At 37.6% G+C, this 5,691-nt stretch overlaps 1 pseudogene; it reads right to left on the bottom strand.

The window, feature by feature from the left end:
- Positions 1 to 4,528: 4,528 nt before the first annotated feature.
- On the bottom strand, positions 4,529 to 5,114 carry LOC114890559 (annotated as a pseudogene).
- Positions 5,115 to 5,691: the final 577 nt, after the last annotated feature.

Below are 5,691 nucleotides of genomic sequence, written 5' to 3'. Positions count from 1 at the left end.
ACTGGCATGAACAAATTCTCAAATTAAAGAGATGACTATTTTAAAAAAAAGATTAATAAAAAATAAGCATTTTCCCTCTCTGGTGATTCTTTACCACTCTTCACACTGAAAGGTAGAGCTTGTATCTCCTCCCCTTGAATTTAGGTGGGCTTGTGAAGGCTTCAACCAATAGAATACAGCAGAAGTGAGGCTGGGTGCCTGCAAAGGCTAGGTCATAAAAGGTCTTACACCTTCTACTTTGTTCATGGGAATATTTGCTCTTGGAGCCCTAAGTCATTACATAAAAAGTCCAAAGTCCAAAAGTCTGAAGCCACCATGCTGTGCAGAAGCCCCAGCCCATGCAGAAGTCACTGCAGTTGACAGTCCCAGATGAGCAGCCTTTGAGCCATCCTAACCTGGGCACTGACATGTGAGTGAGAAGTCTCCAGACATCCAGCCTCTGTCTTTTGAAATACCCTCTGCCCTTTGAGTCTGCCCAGCCGACGCTTCAGATATTGTAGCTCAGACACAAGCTATCTCTGTTGTGTTCTAAATTTGTGACCCACAGAATCAGAGAGAATGATAAAATGGTTGTTGTTTTAGGTCCCTGATTTTGAGGGGTTTGTTACACAGAAAAGGACAATTGAGCTGTTCTCCTTCACCAACAACTTCTAAACTTGACTCCTAGAAGTAAGTACTAAAAATGTTTGCTGTTACATTTTCAGTCCCTTTTCTATACTTTTAAACATTGTTCATACTCTGCTTTAAATATTAATAGTACCATTATATTTAAATTGTTCATACACTTGCTTTTTTTCACTCATTTATTCAAGAGATTTTTAATTGAGAACTTATACCAAGCATTGTTTAAGATATTGAGGATTCAGGATGAACAAAGTCCTAAAGCAGATGGAGGTTATGTTTATGTAACAATGTCTTGCTTTATATGTCCATATATACAGGTCTATATAATTCCTTTTCTCTGCCCACATCGTATTCCTTTTTATCTTCGCATACAAATTATCTAGTACTCAAAGTGATTCATATTGTTGGATACATACAATGTTTCCAATATTTTGCTATTTCCAACAATGTATAAGTGCACATGTATACTTTCTCTTAATAGAAAGCGCAAGAAGTATAATTAGGGAGAACTGTATTTTTAATTCTAATACTGCCACATTAACTTCAACAACTGACACTCCCATCAGTAGCACAGGAAAATGCTTGTCCCCTGACCCTCACTGACACTTGAGTCGATGTTCTGGGAGCAAAACTCTCTTATTTTAATTCACATTTCCCCCAATTATTAATGAGGTTAAACATCTTCAGGAACCAATTATAACTCCTTTTCAGTGAATTGTTTATTGTTATCCTTTGCACATTTAAAAATTGGTTGTCTTCCTTAACTAAAGGTGTGACTAATTTAATCTAATTATGAATCCTTTATCTCTTAAATATGGAGCAAAAACAGCTTGAGTCTAAACCTACTTTTTTTTTAAACATCTTTATTGGAGTATAACTGCTTTACAGTGGTGTGTTACTTTCTGCTGTATAACAAAGTGAATCAGCTATACGTATACATCTATCCCCATATCCCCTCCCTCTTGCGTCTCCCTCCCACCCTCCCTATCCCACCCCTCTAGCTGGTCACAAAGCACCGAGCTGATATCCCTGTGCTATGCGGCTGTTTCCCACTAGCTATCTATTTTACACTAAACCTGCTCTTAAGCTTCATATTGCTTTTTATTATACAGAAGATTTTGATTTTTATGTGGGCAAATCTGTCCATCTGTTACTTCATGTCTTTTGGATTTTATATCTTGCTTATGAAGGCCTCCATGCCAAAGTTATATAAACATTATCTTTGGCCTCTATATTTTAAAATGTTGCTTTAAACATTAGTTATTTTTTTTTAATGTATATGGACTTTTCTCTTAGTGACTTGGTGTGGTAGGCATCTAGATTTCCTTTTCTTTTTGGCCTATTGATTGATTCTCAGTCCTCAACTAATATGTATTTAGTTACTATCGATTATAGCTTATTTTCATGTTTGGCAGGGGAAATTGCCCCTCTTGGTTCCTCTTTCTCAAAAACATCTTGGCTTTCCTTTTATTTTCTCTTCCAAAGTTTGGAAGTGTGGCTTATTGAGTTCCTTTCAAAAAACAATTCCTATGTGTTTTTTTTTATTAAGATTTAATTGAATTTATAGAGAAGTGATATCTTTACAACCCAGAAATGTGGTCTCTTCTTCATTTACTCAAGTTTTCCATTAAGTTTTATAATATTTTTTCATCTAGGTCCTGGCATATTTCTCTCTGTTTCATTTCTAAAAACCTAATTATTTTGTTACAATTGTGAATGGGACGATTATCAAATTTTTATTCAGTTATTGCTAGAATGTGGAAAAGCCACTGCTTTCTGTGTGTTGACCTTGGAGACAATCTCTTTACTTACCAGTTGTCACTTGATCCTCTGGGTGTCTGAGCAAAAAATTATATCATCTACAAATAATAAATATTTTTTCTCTTTCCCCCCCACCCCGATTCATCATTCTTATTTTTCTGATTAATTCATTAAGTAAGACTTCCAATAAAGTTTTGACAAGTTGAGGTGATAGTAAGCACACTTTCCTTGCTCCTAAACGTTTTATTATCAAGTATGACACTTGCTGTATGTTTCTAGTAGAAAACTTTAGCAAGATAAAAAAGCTCACTCTGTTGCTAACTCAGCATTTGATGAAAAGTGGATCTTGAATTTTATCAAATGCTTTTATCAGACATCTGTTAAGACATTATGTAGATTTTCTCCTTTAATCTATTAATGTAGCAAAACAAAAGATGACATAAGGTTCATTCAGCCAACACATATTTATTGAGTACCTATTATCTATGTGCCAAGAACTATGATAAATGCCAGGAATATGAACAAGAACAAGAACAGAAAGTTTTCTGCCCTGAAGTTGAGCAATCTTTGCGTTCTTAGGATAAACCCTATTTACTCTAGGTGTGTTACTCTTTCAGTATGCTGCAGGACTTGATTTGATATTGCTTTGCTTAGGATTTTTGCATCTACATTCCTGAGTGGAACCAGATTATGTTGCCCTGGGCCCCATTCAAAACTGACAGTTTTACAAGTTCTCAGTAAACAAACTGGAGCAAAGTATAGTGCTTCTCTCCATTTATTCAAGTCTTCTTTTAAATCTGTAATAAATTTTGCAGTTTTCTTCCTGTGGGTCTTAAACATTCCTTATTAAATATATTCCTAGATAATGTATTCATTTCATTATGAGTGAGATGTTTAAATCAACTCTTCTAATTATTTATTGCTTGGGTATATAAAACCAATTGATTTTTATATATTTGGTGTATGATTGGTTGTTTAGACAGAAATTTTTCAATAAGGCTTTTCATTTTTTTTTTTTTTGGTCAGCAGCTACATTTATTTTGACCAGACACAGGAGTCAGACGATACTCTCAACAATCAGACCATTAGGTCTTGTAAGCAAAACAGGCAAAAAGGGGGAACTAACCAGGATCAGCATCTACCATTTTCCATGTGTGTTCACAAGCCTTTTTTTTTTTTTTTTTTTTTGAGTTGGCCTTGAGAATGAATTTAGAGAAAGCTAGCAGAATACCAAGTACTAACATGAAGGGACCCTATATGCACACACTGGACCTGTCATGTCCATCTCCCCACATCTGCTACCTTTGACTGGCAACAAGACAGGAAGGAATTATTAAATTATTAGGTAGCATGAAGTTATCCAGTAAGAGGCGCACCTCCAGCTCAGGTTTGAGACAACAAACCTCAGAGTAAAGGAACTTATGTTAGGTGGTCTGTAAAAAATAATAGAAGACTAAGGTTTGGAAAGAGGATAAACAAGGAGACTTCAAAAAATCTCTTCTCCTGGGATGACCTGTTTAAGATAGAAAAAATACACTTTCCAATTTGACCCATTTCTGACTGACAGTCATGCCAAGGGTGAACCTTAAGGAAAACTAAGTTTAAACCTCTTACAGAATATCTCACCCCCACCTACGGGTTGGGGCAAGAAAACAATTTTTAATGAATATTACAGAGGCATAATTTCCAACCTAAAAATGGCCTGAGAGATCCCAGTGATATACTGTAGAGAATCATGAGTCAAAGGGTTAGTCACATGTATACTGTGGGTCACATGACTCATGAACATGCCAAGTAGGCCGTGTTGCTCGGAAGTTTATCTAGGTTCTGGTCTGGTCCTGCCTTTAATAATCCTGCAATGGCACTTGGGCACACGGTGAGGCCTTTGGCACCACTTCCCTATAACCTAGCCCACACCCCTCTGCTCATCCTCAGGTGATCGGTCTGTTTGCGCCAGTGCCCTTGGAAAGTGAGGGCTTGATGTGCCTCCTGCCAGTGTCTTGGTCGTGCGTGTTGCTGCTGGTGTGTTTCAAATACTACTGAAAACATGGTATTTTTTTTTTTCTGAGCATTTTCCTGGTACTGGGTCCAACAGGAAAATCCCCCATGGTCACCTCTCCCCTGGACCCAGGGTTATTTTTCCTCATTTTTTCTTTCTTTTCTCCTCAGACTTGTAGTAGGGGTTCCACAACATGAAAAGGAGAAGTATAATAGGGATGAGAAAGTAGGTGATGTAGGCAGATATATGGAATAGTCGTTGGTGGAAAGTCTTAGGTCCTTGTCCTCTGAAACAACTGGTTTTGGAGAAATCCTGGAGTAGAAACGTGGAGAGGATTGGAATCAGAGTTGTCATGGTGTCAACCAAGTAGTTGATTGCAGGGGTGCGGATCCACCTGCAGCCTCCATGAACACTGGTATGGCCACTTTCTTTTTAAAACCATCCGTCATGGGGACACTTTGAAGAAGACTTATGTTGGGATGAGAAAGAAAGGCAACTGAAACACAAGCTCGCAAAACAGGAAGGACCTAAACCACACCGGGGGGTTGTGTAGCAGGGGATCTTTGAACTCCTCAGTATACCACTGCCGCAGGTTTCTCAGCTCCACCCGGTAGAGATCACAAGGCAGCACCGCCTGCAGGTCCACGAGCGGGGTGATGGGGATGTGGGAGAGGAAGTAGAGATCCAGCAGCCACTCCAGGCCATGCCGGGCACCCAGAGACCCCATCATCCGTCGGTTGGGCAGAGCAGGATCCCAGACTACCAGGCTTTTCATTTTTAACTGATATTTTTCCTGGTTATGAGACTTCAGCATAGATCATCATAATATGAGTAAATAGTAATATTTTCCTCTTCCTCGTCAATCACTAATCCTTTTCCCTCTGTGCCTGATCTTATTTCATGGGTTAGAAATTGCAGCACAATCTCGAGTAGTATTTATAATAAAGAACATCCTTGTATTTTTTTCTTCATTTAAAGTCAATGTTCCTAGAGTTTTATGGTTAGATAATCACATATTGAGATAAATAATCTGCACCAACTTGAGAAAGAAGGTTTCATTCCTATTCTTGTCCTAGTTATCAGGTGCTTTTACTAAAAATGGATGTTGCATTTTTTGCAAAATAGTTTTTGACATATTTTGGAATAATCACTTTATTTTTCTTCCGTGACATATAGATTTGAAAATTATATTAATTAATTCATGATATTGAATTATCTTTGCATTCTTGAAAGAAAACCTGCTAGGGTTTGTTTCATTATTTCACAAACAGCTGGGTAAATGTAGTATTGCATTTTAGATTTTGGCA

The sequence above is a fragment of the Monodon monoceros genome, unplaced genomic scaffold, assembly GCF_005190385.1.
Source record: "Monodon monoceros isolate NGI ecotype Baffin Bay Population unplaced genomic scaffold, NGI_Narwhal_1 Super_Scaffold_11, whole genome shotgun sequence".
In the NCBI taxonomy this organism is placed as follows: domain Eukaryota; kingdom Metazoa; phylum Chordata; class Mammalia; order Artiodactyla; family Monodontidae; genus Monodon; species Monodon monoceros.
The sequence above is the reverse complement of the archived record's forward strand: the minus strand, read 5'-3'. Positions and strand labels throughout refer to the sequence as shown.